Source organism: Hyperolius riggenbachi, chromosome 5, assembly GCF_040937935.1.
Source record: "Hyperolius riggenbachi isolate aHypRig1 chromosome 5, aHypRig1.pri, whole genome shotgun sequence".
NCBI lineage: Eukaryota > Metazoa > Chordata > Amphibia > Anura > Hyperoliidae > Hyperolius > Hyperolius riggenbachi.
The window spans coordinates 52,730,737-52,744,730 of record NC_090650.1 but is presented as its reverse complement, the minus strand read 5'-3'; the positions used below and the strand labels follow the sequence as shown (position 1 = coordinate 52,744,730).

The following is a 13,994-nucleotide window of genomic DNA, read 5'->3' as shown; positions in this document are numbered from 1 at the left end:
AGCCAGGCTGAATGCTCAGTCAGGGACTTTATCAGAGCAGATAATAAGCAGGCTGAGCAGTGAAGAATGAAACAGAGCAGAGTAGGCGTTTTCTCTAATGTTCTCACTGATATAGATGGTAAAATACATGAGGGTGCTTTGGCTCTGGTTCACTGTAAAAAGTGCCCATACACCTGCTGATCTGCCCCAGATTGACCATCATACAGATCCTTCCCTGATCGAATCTGAGAAGGTTCCATTTCCTGCCCACACACTGCACATCAATTTCCAATTAATTTTAGCATGACATTTATTGGAAATCGTCCCAATGCCACCACCTCCTTCCTCCAATGTCACAGGTGCCTGCGGTGAGTGACCCCGGATGCTGGAGTGACAAACAGCAGGAGTACGGCCGGGAGATTGAATGTCGTCATCACCGCGATCACCTGATCGAGAACTTACGCCCGAGATTTTTCAGCATGGCCGATCGATCATTGGCTGGAAATCCAGGAAAGATTACAGTATTGATTCTCCAATTCAATAAAATGATCAGATCAGAATGTCGATCAGCCCACAAAATAAAAAAAAACAAAAAAAAGTAATCGCACCCTTATCCTCTAAGTGGTATCAGTGGAGCTGCCGTCCAGAAAAAAAAAAAAATAATATTCTGTTGGACGCTACATTGTCTAGTCTGACTCATGAATTGCATATTAATTTGTACACCCCTACTATGTAGGCTAGGCCAGACACAGACAGACAGACAGACAGACAGACAGACAGACAGACAGACAGACAGACAGACAGACAGACAGACAGACAGACAGACAGACAGACAGACAGACAGACAGACAGACAGACAGACAGACAGACAGACAGACAGACAGACAGACAGACAGACAGACAGACAGACAGACAGACAGACAGACAGACAGACAGACACACACACACACACACACACACACACACACACACACACACACACACACACACACACACACACACACACACACACACACACACACACACACACACACACACACACACACACACACACACACACACACACACACACACACACACACACACACACACACCTCTGTGCTCTAAAAGATAGGCAACAGCATAACATTTAAAGAAAAACATCTTTTGTTACAGCTGATACGCATAGTTACATAGTTATTTGGGTTGAAAAAAAGACATACCTCCATCAAGTTTAACCAGAGAACAAAGTACAACACCAGCCTGCTCCCTCACATTATCCCTGTTGATCCAGAGGAAGGCGACAATCCCTTACAAGGCATGGTCCAATTAGCCCCAGAAGGGAAAAAAAATTCCTTCCAGACTCCAGATGGCAATTAGATAAAATCCCTGGATCAACATCATTAGGCATTACCTAGTAATTGTAGCCATGGATGTCTTTCAATGCAAGGAAAGCATCTAAGCCCCCTTTAAATGCAGGTATAGAATTTGCCATAACTACTTCCTGTGGCAATGCATTCCACATCTTAATCACTCTTACTGTAAAGAACCCTTTCCTAAATAAATGGCTAAAACGTTTTTCTTCCATGCGCAGATCATGTCCTCTAGTCCTTTGAGAAGGCCTAGGGACAAAAAGCTCACCCGCCAAGCTTTTATATTGCCCTCTGATGTATTTATACATGTTAATCAGATCCCCTCTAGGGCGCCTTTTCTCTATACTAAATAAACCCAGTTTATCTAACCTTTCTCGATAAGTGAGACCTTCCATCCCACGTATCAATTTTGTTGCTCGTCTCTGCATCTGCTCTAAAACTGCAATATCTTTCCTGTAATGTGGTGCCCAGAACTGAATTCCATATTCCAGATGTGGCCTTACTAGAGAGTTAAACAGGGGCAATATTATGCTAGCATCCCGAGTTTGTATTTCTCTTTGAATGCATCCCAAAATGTTGTTAGCTTTAGCTGCAGCGGCTTGGCATGGAGTACGATTATTTAACTTGTTGTTGATAAGTACTCCTAAGTCCTTCTCCAAGATTGATGTCCCCAACTGTATCCCATTTATTTTGTATGGTGATAGACCATTTGTACGACCAAAATGCATGACTTTACATTTGTCAACATTGAATTTCATCTGCCATGTATGTGCCCATATAGCCATCCTATCCAGATCCTGTTGCAATATGTCCCTATCTTCCTGAGAGTTGATGATTCTGCACAATTTTGTATCATCTGCAAAAATAGCAACATTGCTTACTACTGCATCTACTAGGTCATTAATGAATAAATTGAAGAGCACTGGACCCAGTACAGACCCCTGTGGGACCCCACTGCTAACAGTCACCCATTTGGAGTATGACCCATTGACCACAACTGTTTTTCTGTCCATTAGCCAGTTCCCTATCCATGCACACAGACTCTGCCACAGTCCTTGCATCCTCAACTTTTGCACCAGACTTGTGTGGAACAGTATCGAAGACCTTTGCAAAGTCCAAGTATATCACATCTACAGCATTCCCAATATCCACATTAGCGTTCACTACCTCATAAAAGCTGAGCATGTTAGTCAAACAGGACCTGTCTTTAGTAAACCCATGTTGATGCTGAGAAATAAGATTATTTTCTACTTTGAAGTCATGTATAGTATCTCTAAGGCCTCTTGCACACTGCAAGCGATTCCGATTCAGATTCCGCTTTTTAATCAGTTTTTACATCCGATTCAGATTCCGATTTGCAGTGTGCAGGGAGCAAACTGCAAATCGGAATCGGAATCGGATGAAAAAACTGATTAAAAAGCGGAATCTGAATCGGAATCACTTGCAGTGTGCAAGAGGCCTAAAGGTGGCCATACACTGGTCAATATGCCATCAGATCGACCAACAGATAGATCCCTCTCTGATCGAATCTGATCAGAGAGGGATCGTATGGCTGCCTTTACTGCAAGCAGATTGTGAATCCATTTCAGCATGCAATCGATTCACCATCTATGAAGCTGCCGACGCGACCCCCCCATACATTACCTGATCCGGCCGGCGCGAGTCCCCTGGTCTCCGCTGTCTCTTCTCTGCACTCGGCTCCCGCTTCATTTCCTGTCCAGGGAAGTTTAAACAATAGAGGGCGCTCTACTGTTTAAACGTCCTGCCAGGACAGGAAGAAGTGAAGCCTGCCGGACTCTGAGCCCAGCGGAGGAGCAGCGGTGACAGCAGGGACACGCGCCAGCGGAACAGGTAATGTATTGCTGCTAGCATCGGCCGGACATTTGAACGCCGCTGATCGACCACTCCTGACCCGCCGGCGATCGAGCAAAATCTTCCGCACGGACGGGAACGATCATCACAGTGATCAAATCTGCTGTATATCGGCGGGAAAATTGTTAGGTATAAGGGCCCCTTAACCCCTCAAATAGTTTGCATACAACTGATGTTAAGCTTACAGGTCTATAATTTCCTGGATCTGATTTTTTTGCACTTCTTAAATAATGGGAAAACGTGGGCTGTACGCCAATCCACTGGGACTCTGCCAGTTGCAAGAGAGTCCCAAAAGATAAGATAAGGGGTTTTATCTATAAACTGAACTTAATTTCATTTTTCTAGTGTAGCCAATCAGCTATGACAAAAATTTATTTTGCAGAGAACATTTCTGAAAATAAGCTGGGAATGCAATCTCCTGCAGGTTCAAAATAGGAATTTAATTTGATATTAATGTGTTCCCTTAATGTGCATACATTTATTCTGATGGAATTAGGTTACCATTGTTCTTGATTACTTGATTGTGTGTGATATATGCACCTGCCACCTTGTGTGACGTATTTTACTTTTATATTGTTCTTTGTGTATTCAGAGCCTGGGACCATTGAGGAAGAGCTACTACCAGCCCAGGACTAAGGTGCCCATACACTCGTCAGATTGGCAGCAGATAGATAAGAAATGCATCTGATGATCTATCTGATGCGTTGTTAGAACAATTTTTACCAGGATAGAATTCCAATAGATTTCAGCTTGAAATCTATTGAAATTCGATCTGATGGCATTTTTTTTGCCATCAGATTTCCATTAAGGCCAATGCAAACTGATAAGCAATCTCATCAGATCGACCTAAATTTTCCACCCTGCCAGTTCGATGGAAATCCATCGAAATCGGCCATCGATCGGTCGATTGGCCAACCGATTTTCAATCGATCAATCGGGATCGATTGGTCGGCCAGAAAATCGGCTGAGTGTATGGTCCCCTTAATACTGCTACAGGTGGCCATACACACAGATTGCCACTCAATGGGGCAAAACGATCAACCCCTCTCGGATCTGAATCTGCTCAGAGAGGGATTGACTACCACACAAAGCACAGTGATTTTCAATAAATATCAAATCAAATCTGATCAGAGAAGAATTGAGTCCTTCCACACACTAGGCAAAGATTTTAGGAAATCTATTAAAATAATAATAATAATAATAATTTTTTCTTTTTTGCTGTATTAAAAAAAAAAAGTAAAAAAAAAAAAAAATCGCCAAATGTAGAGATCAGCACCAACTCTCTGGATTCAACTTCGTTTATTGATTAAAAATGAACTTCAGGGCAAGACAGTCCACTGTTTCGGGCTCCTGCTCACCTTCACGTTGCCCGTTGAACTGGGCAACATGAAGATGGGCAGGAGCCCAAAACAGCGGACTGTTTTGCCCTTAAATTCTTTTTAATTGTAAGTCTTTTTAATCAATAAACGAAGATTAATTCAGAGAGGTGGTGTAGATGTCTACATTTGGCGATTTTATTGAAATTCCTGAGGTATCCAGGGAGCGATTTCTGCACACCTCATCCTCCCAGTTTTGGGTGGTTGGCCAGAGAGTGCGACTTTGGATGTAGAAAAAAAACTTTTTTGCCATCTCGGGTGGCAATCTGTAAATGTTATGCTGCGGGCCGCGCAAAATTTGCCCAGTGCTGGTCTAATACAATGCTGCTGGCCAAAATGTTAACAAGAGTAACCTAAGCTGTGTACAAATATAATATTTCCTGTAACTGTTGGTCGTGATCTTGTTGGGCACAAATCTAGTGTGGTTACAGGTGTCCCTGATTTCAGAAAAGTTAGATTGCTCTTGCCTGCTCACTATGGTTATTCTGTGAAATTCCCTGCTCCAGGGCACCACTTTGTCATCCTTCCTCATCTTCTCCACAACGCAAAGAATGCTGCTTGGCCAGGAGCAGTGCAGAATGTCTGTACAGCCCTGGTACCGGAACGGTCACTCAAATGGAAAACTAGACCTCCTTCACACACAAGGCTAAAACGCACTGAGTCACATCTGAGAGCTTCTGAACGCATGTCAAGTGCTAGCAAGCGTTAGGTGACATACGCTGCCATTCAGCGGAATTAAATAGCACCCAAAAGGTGCTCAGCGGCCGGTAAGTGGGGGGCTGAATTGTCTAACAAATACAACAGGGGGTAAGAGGCGCCCTGAGGTATATAAATATAATTAAAAGCTAATATAAAAATAAGAGGTGGTTTTAGGCCTGCACGATTTTAGGAAAAAATGGAATAGATTTTTTTGAAGAATTTCTTCAAATCAATCTTTAGCACTAAATTCACAATGCCCCCAGGTAGGTGCCTCCAGTATAGGTTAGCTATGTAGGTGTCACCAGTATAGGTAGCCAGTATAGTTGCCACTAGTAAAGGTTAGCTAGGTAGGTGCTGCCAGTATAGTTGCCCCATAGGTTAGCTAGGTAGGTGCCTCCAGGGTAGGTAGCCAGGTGGTAGCGGCGGGGAGAGCGGGTATAGTAACAACTTACCTTTCGGGATGACCCCGGCAGCTTCTATCTTCTGCCTTCTTCCTCTCCCAGCTGTCCTTCGCATTAGTATCAGTGGTCCCTGTGATGACATGCGGTTATGTCATCACTGGGGGTGCTGTTACCAATGCGATGACGCCTGGGAGAGGAAGTAGGAAGAGGCTGCGGGGGATTGGACCGGAAGGTGAGATGCGCTACAGTTATATGCGAGGAACGAGGTGGGTTGCAGAAAAATATACGTGTTAAACACAGCTTTTGCGATTTCAAAATTGTCGTGTCCTGCATCGCGATTTTTTTTTTTAACGATTAATTGTGCAGCCATAGGTGGTTTACTTCAATAATGACTTCATTTAGCAATTCAATGTATTATGTATTAGCAACACGTTTTGTGGGTCTAAGCCCACTTCCTCAGGCCAATTATAGTGCCATAGGAATCTTTTGAAGGCAAATAATGTGCACCTCAAATGTGATTTTCCCCAAGAGAGTGGCCATGCCCAGGTTTCTCTGGACACCCGAGTGGAGTCGGGTTTGTGCATCTTCACGTACATTAAGTAGTTGCTTGTCCCTCGTGCATCCTACCTTTGTGAGTACATTATTTTCCGTACTTGGCTCCATATTGCAGCATATTGTGCTTTTTGGGCTACCGGTGGGCTATCCTTTTAAGGTGTCAAGTCAGCCCCTCTCTCTTGTCCAACAAGCATGCAGTTCAGTCTCCCTTGCAAGAGGTTTAAAATCAACAACAAAATGTATTTGCGATAAGTTGGAGTGAACTCCGAGATGTCTCCCAGTGAATCACTGCTGAAATATGCAAATTAACCATTGTTTCCCTAAATATGCAAATCAACCGTTGTTGTCCTTGGAAGCTAAACACACCTCCAGATCCACTGGAATGCAATGATGTGTCAGCTATTTGGTTGTACAGAGCCACAATAATCCAACATGCATACAGACTGTTTCGGATTGGTTGATCCTCATCAGTGCATGGCATGGATTAATGTGGCTCTATGGAGTAGGACTTGAAACACCCAGAGGTACAGACTAACCAGCAAGCTCATGCTGAACCAGAACTCATTGGAGTGTATAAGTGCAACAGTTATTTAGTGCATGTACATAGTGTGAACAAGTATCTGGAAAGATGGTTTGAGCTGCCCATCCACTGACTAGGTAATATTTAACATCCTGGCAGATTTGATTATTTTGATTGAATCTGTTTGTGATCTACTGACCCCAGAAGCCAATCAAACATTATCAATTTTGGACAGTTAATTAATTACAACTGTGACAATGAATTGCGGTACTTTGGATCAGTGGAGCAGTGGGAGAAGCTGTGTAGGATTGGAGATTAGCATATTTCTTTTCTCAACATGCTAATCCCCAAACAGTTCACGATCAGGAAATTACCAATTGTTTACCAGTTCAGGCACCATTAATACCCCATTAGTCAGGGGGACAAATAAGCCACAAAAGAAAAAGAAAGTTTAAGGTTTACAACATAATTGGTTGTTGTTACTGTGTCAGTGGCAGAAGATGTAATAAAGTTTAGCAGGTCATGAATCACAAATAAAAAAAATTATTCAAAAGGATAAGCTGTAAGGTGTGTAACCCACTAGCAGCGCTTTTCTTATCCTTTTGTAAGAACTTGTGATTTGAAAAGCTCTTGCTAATGTAATGCTATGTGTGTGATCCCACTTGAAGGATGTGGTTTGTTTGTTTTTAAATCCTCCATAGCCTTACATTTGCAAAATCAAAAGCGCTTAGAAAAGTACTGCTAGTGGGTCCCAGGCCTAAGGCCCCGTTCACAGCGATTAGCTGTGTTGCAGAATAATAACGCACGTCAACTCACTGCCCATACAATTCTATGGGCTGTTCACAGTACGGTGTTGTAACAGATCGCATTATTCTAATCAGGGCTGTGGAGTCGGAGTCGTGGAGTCGGGGCAATTTTGGGTGACTGGAGTCGGAGTCGGGAAAAAATGCACCGACTCCTAATGAATTTGTAACAGTAATTAAAATAGAAAATATGATAAAATGTTCTATTTCTCAGATAATAGTCATTAAAAATAATGTATATATACAGTATATATACAGTAATAGCTGTGTTCAGTACACAAAAATGAAATAATCCAATCAAAATTAGTTACTTGTGCTGCTTCAATAAAGCAGTCCCCGTATTTTTAAAGTCAGATATATATATCTGATTGTGACTGTACAGTATATATGATGTGTACACAGGAATCTCTTATATATACTAAATAACATCTATGCTGTAAGTATAAAGCCTGATGCGTAGCCGTGTCACTAATAGAGATGGTCAATGAGATGGAAATAATTCTGCATTGATGCTGGTTTATGCAAATATACTCTCTTTGCTCATGAAATCAAATAATTTGATATGTTGTTAAAATTTGGTTTGGGGACTATGAATTAAAGGGTACGTGAGACAAATTAAAAGAAAAGCTTTATACATACCTGGGGCTTCCTCCAGCCCCCTTCAGGCCAGTCGGTCCCTCGCTGTCCTCCTCCACCACCTGGATCTTCTGCTATGAGTCCAGGTAATTGAGCCAGTCAGAGCAGTCTGGCTACGTGCCGCTTACACTGCCAGGAGCGTTCTGCACCTGCACAATAGTGCTGCGCAGGTGTAGTACGCTCCCGGCGGCGGAGTGTGTGCATGTGCACTACACCAGACTGGCTCAAGTACCTGGACCCATAGCAGAAGATCCAGGTGGCGGAGGAGGACAGCGAGGGACTGATTAGCTGAAGGGGGCTGGAGGAGGCCTCAGGTATGTATAAAACTTTAATTTCATCTGTCTCAGGTTACAGTAGAACTATACTCTACATTTGCTCTCCCCACAGAGCTGCAGGGAATCCACTGAGAATGTTGTGCACATTGAACACAGAGGTGTTGTACATCACCCATAAACCTTGTTCAGATTGTGCATAAAGAATGTGTAATAGAGGAAGAATCTCCTCATTCCCCTGCAGAGTACCTGCACATCATTCTTGCATGTACCCACAGTCACATTGCCTAGGGCCTGATCCATGTTCAGATGTGTAATAGAGGAAGAATCTCCTCATTCCCCTGCAGAGTACCTGCACATCATTCTTACATGTACCCACAGTTACATTGCCTAGTGCCTGATCCATGTTCAGATTGTGCATGAAGTATGTGTAATAGAGGAAGAATCTCCTTATTCCCCTGCAGAGTACCTGCACATCACTCTAACATGTACCCACAGTTACATTGCCTAGGGCCTAATAGATGTTCTTTGTTCCGCTCTGTACCTTTTACAAGTACTCTTACCAAGGACTAGCTTTAGTCTAAAGGGAATAAATATAGTAGTCTACATATCCTTCTCACTTCAGTTGTCTTGTAAAATTCCTAAGCGTTGGCAGTTAAGAGATGAATTTCACGTTACATACTGTTAATCAACAAAATTGTAATATGCAAATTAGAGGAGTCGGAGTCGGTGGAATCCTAAACTGAGGAGTCGGAGTCGGTGGATTTTTGGACCGACTCCACAGCCCTGATTCTAATTCACTGCATTCAGGCTCTGAATTAAATGATACCTGAGAATGTTATATTAAAAACAGACGCTATATTAGGATGTGATGACTCTTACCACACGCGCCAGAGTCTCCCTGTGCTCCTCTGCAAATGTCCGTTCTCTTTCTGTATGACAGCATAGTCGGCATCCTTTGACCCGGACATAGATGCTGCGCATGGGCAGTATGCCAAGTCGGCGGCTTGTGACTGCACTCCTAGGTTGTGCACATAGAAGAGCACATGCAGGGAGACCGGTAACAAGGCGCCGATCTGGAGACACACACACACACACCATCTATTCTTAATATAACATTCAACTTGGGTATCTATGCCCAGTTTCCATTGCAGTTCACACTCAAACGAATGCATTATACAACGGATCACAGTGAATCCAGCTTAAAAAAAATAAGACACAAAGAAAGAGGAGAACCTAATGGTAAATCAAATCTGAACTGCTCCACAATCAACAAAGCAATTTAGAAACATATTACCCCTACTTCCTGCAGAGATTTGGGACCCCTTGGTTCCCTATTGATTACACACTTCCTCAATACCTGCAGTCTGTACACTGAAGACTAGTGACTGTTGACAATGTCCTCTGCTCCTCTACTGCCTTTCCCAGCATTAGGGAATTTAACACTGTCAATGTGTAGTTTAGTGTTGCTTTCTACATGCTACCACAGTGGACCACAATCAGATATATTGTAAAAGGTAGGCCAATATAGGGCCCTGACAGCATTTTGCGGATCGGTTTCTAAAAAACACCTGTATTGACTTGCATTAAAATGGTATTAAAATCGCAATTTAAAAAACAAAAAAATTGATTAATGCAATTTTACCACGAATTTAATGTAAGTCAATGTGATGCGGTTTTTAAAAAACAAAAATGACCCACAAAACGCTCTTTGCTGTATCAGGGTCCACAGTGAACTAAAATCTATAGGATTTGCTTTACTCTGCTCTGCTGTAAGCAACAGGCAATTCAATTGCCTGACATTGGTGGATTTACAAAGCAGGTGAAAATTATATAACATCGGAGAAGAAGATAAAAAATGGACCAATGATTGATAAGTTAGTGGTTATACGACTGTAGTCATGTGCCCAAACCTACAAACAATAGCAGTGAATTGGACAGTATTCCATAACAAATTACTTTTAAGAATATATTAGAGAGACATGATTTATTAAAAATATATATATCAGGGAGGATTTGTTCACATAACATAAGTAGATCAATCAAGTGATGGTTTCATTGGATGAAAGAGCTGTAATTAACCTGTCTCTAAATGGAATCCCAAATCTGTTATCTGCATATCATGTCTGATGTAGGCATAGACAACAGGAATGGATTACAGAGTGTACTGATCAGAAGGATTTGCAGATAACTAATCACATATACATAAATCTAACTACAAATATTTGAATAATGCTGAGAAACACAGAAGTGGGCTTGGAGAGCAGAAACTGAGGCAGAATAAGCAGGTCAGTTCAGCGCACGAAACCAAAGGACAACTGAAGTGAGAAGAATATGGAGGCTGCCATATTTATTTCCTGTTAAGCAATACCAGTGGCCTGGCCGCCCTGCTGATCTATTTGGCTGCAGTGGTGTCTGAATAACACCAGAAACAAGCAGGTGGCAAATCTTGTCAAATCTGACAACAATGTCAGAAACACTTGATCAGCATATGCTTGTTCAGGGTCTATGGCTAAAAGTATTAGAGGCAGAGGATCAGCAGGACAGCCAAGCAATGTGCATTGTTTAAAAGGAACTAATAAATATGGCAGCCTCCAAATCCCTCTCACCTCAGCTGTCTAGTGCCTAATCATATCCAAACTCGATGGAAGGTTTCGGCAGACGATACAGGCAGCAGGATTGGGCATCAGATACCAAAGCCAAAACATGATAATGCGTTGTGATTGGCCAAATAGTGTGGGCGTAGTTTACTACAACCTATTGGAAACTAAGCAATTCAAGAGGGTGCTGTTCACCCAATCACATTAGCAAAATTCTCCTATGAGTTCGAAAGGTTCTTTTCCGTTAGCCGGGCGCATCCTCTAGGTGGCGATAGAACTCCAGCAGAGTTACATCTTTCCCTACTATCCATGGCGGCCTGGAGGGGGAATAGTAATTATCGCCACCTAGAGGATGCGCCCGGCTAACGGATAAGTACCGTTCTAAAATATACTGGAATTTAAGGGTAGGCATCAGAAAATGGTCATGTTAGACACGGACTGATTTAGCAATAGGGGGATTATTTAGGGTTAGATGAGATGTGCCAAGATCAAATACGCCAATAGTGTTCCAAATGTGAAATACCAGAGAGCTGGTAATCACATCACTGATGCCATCATCATTGGTCATAGACAAATCAAATGCATGCAAAGTGCAGCCACAGCACTGCTGTATATTGTGCAGAACCGGGCCAGGGCAGAGGCAAGAGAGGCTCCAGCCTCAGGGCGCAGTGTAGGAGGGGCACACAACTCACTCAGCTATCATTCCCCTATTGTGTTTGAATCCGAGAGAAATAAGAAAAGGGGATACATGGCAGTGGCTGCAAGCCAGATAACCAGTGAATAAAGTAACGGGGATTTGGGGCGCTGGGGAACCTCTTAGTCTAATAGAATCAGTGTTTGACAGCTAGGGTGGGAGGGATGGAGGGCTCACTTTGGTGTCTCAGCCTTGGGTTATGGAGGACCTTGTTCCAGGTCTGATACTGTGTACAGACTGCTGATCATTGAAAAGCATTTCTAAACAATAGAGAGGAGCCCAACATCTCTGCAGGGGGCAGACTCATGATCACATTATTTAGAATTAAGTGATCTGGCAGCAATAAGGGGGCTGATAAATCAGATCTGCAAGCAGACATGACCTGTAACAAGTGACACAGCAGAGGCACCTGGGAAACATCTGCCACAGTCATGGAGAATACTGCACAATAAAGTTTGGAAAGTGTTGCGAGCCACGAGCCCAGCAGCAGAGGCTGAGGTATGGCGGCCTGTAGGGGGCGTTGTCCCGGTGACAGGTGTGACAGGGCAGGTGACAGGGGCATGCAGGGACAGGGCGTATGACGAGGGGAATGGGGAAGTGTCAGTGTGCCTCCTCAGAGTTACCCCCATCCCCTCCCCCTCAGGAACTTCTCCCCCCACCACAACAAGGAGTTAAGTGGCGGCCCGTTGCCCCTCCCACCCCTCTCCCCTCACTCACCGCCCGCCCGGTAAGCGGAGGAAGCCTCGTCCTCCCAGCGAGCTTCCTAGAAATCCTCCAGCGCACGCAGACCGCGCTCGCCGCCGCACTGACCACTATGAGGAAGTCACCACGCAGCCGCCTCACACTGCAGTCAGCCAGGCAGCCAGCACCGCCCCCGACCGCGCGTCTCCGCTTACCAGACACGCCCCTGCTGCCGAATCGGTGCCGCCTACCGCTAGTTCACCGCCCCCTGACCCGCCTCCCGGCGGAGCGTCACCGCCGAGCAGCCCCGCCCCTTCATCGATACCAGCTCCTCCCCATCCCTGTTCTCCTTGTCTCCTCTATGCGCCCGCTTATCGTAGCTCCGTCAATCAGCGTCCGCCACGTCACCGATGCGTCTGGCAAGAGTGAGTCCGCAGCTGATTGGAGGAGGTGAATTGATCTGCGCCTTTGCTGTGATTTCTATGGAATGTGCTGCTTTCCACCAATACAGAACAAACGTTTCCACCAACAATCACTTGGATGCTATTTTTCTCTGTCAGGAAACTTTTCTGCTGAGTCTTTTCCTAGGCGATGTCTTCTCACCTACATTGTACCTTCCCAGTAGTGAGAAAGTACTGCAAAGTTAAAAAAAAAAAAAAAAAAAGGAAATACCTAACTTATTAAGTTATTAATTTGTGGCAACTTATTTTTTTATATATATTTGTTTTCTTTTTCGGTTTAAAAACAGACTAACCAGCAAGCTCATGGTGACCCAGAACTCATTGGAGTGTGGAGCTACAATGGTCCTAAAAGTCCCCTTACTAAAACACTAAGGAAAACGAGTTTGCTTTCTTAAAACCACTTAACGACGATAGGCGGCGGCTGGTCACACCTGTGTTTCCATGGCGGCCGTTTCCTGTCAGTTCACGGCTGGGGGCCTCCGATCGCGGCTTGCAGGCTAAATGTAAACACCCGGGGACGTAATCCCCGGTGTTTACATTGTACGGCGCTGCTGTTACAGCAGCGCCGCAAAGGAGATCGGCGATCCCTGGCCTCTGATTGGCCAGGGATCGCCGCCATCTGATAGGCTGAAGCCTATCTGAGGCAGTACAGGACGGATCGCTGTCCTGTACCGCCTATATTGCGAAGGAGAGGGAGGGGAGAATAGCGCTGCGAAGGGAGGCTTTGAGCCCCCCGCTAGGCACAGCAAGCCGGCGGCGATCAGACACCCCCAACAGGACATCCCCCTAGTGGGAAAAAAGGGGGAAGTCTGATCGCCCTGCCTGCCACCTGGTCTGTGCTGGGGGCTGAAGGCATAAAAACTCAGCTGGTCTTTAAGTGGTTAAAACAGAAAGAATGTGCGATAATTCAGGTTGGAGTGAGCTTGAGATGTCTCCCAGTGCATCACTGCTGAATATATGCGAATTAACCATTGTTGCCCCTAGAAGCTAAACACACCTCCAAAACCGCTGCAATGCAATGATGTATCCCCCTGTACAGAGCCATAATAATCCAACATGCATTCAGACTGTTTCAAATTGTTTGATCCTCATC

General features: G+C 44.2%; 1 protein-coding gene across 1 annotated transcript in view; it reads right to left on the bottom strand.

Annotated features, from left to right (window-relative positions):
* ARHGAP12 (Rho GTPase activating protein 12) overlaps positions 1 to 12,567 on the bottom strand; it is a 207,735-nt gene extending 195,168 nt beyond the window's left edge. The window contains exon 1 of the mRNA XM_068235694.1: positions 12,477 to 12,567. The gene's annotated coding sequence lies outside the window, so the exon portion shown is untranslated. The remainder of the gene's footprint in view (positions 1 to 12,476) is intronic.
* Positions 12,568 to 13,994: the final 1,427 nt, after the last annotated feature.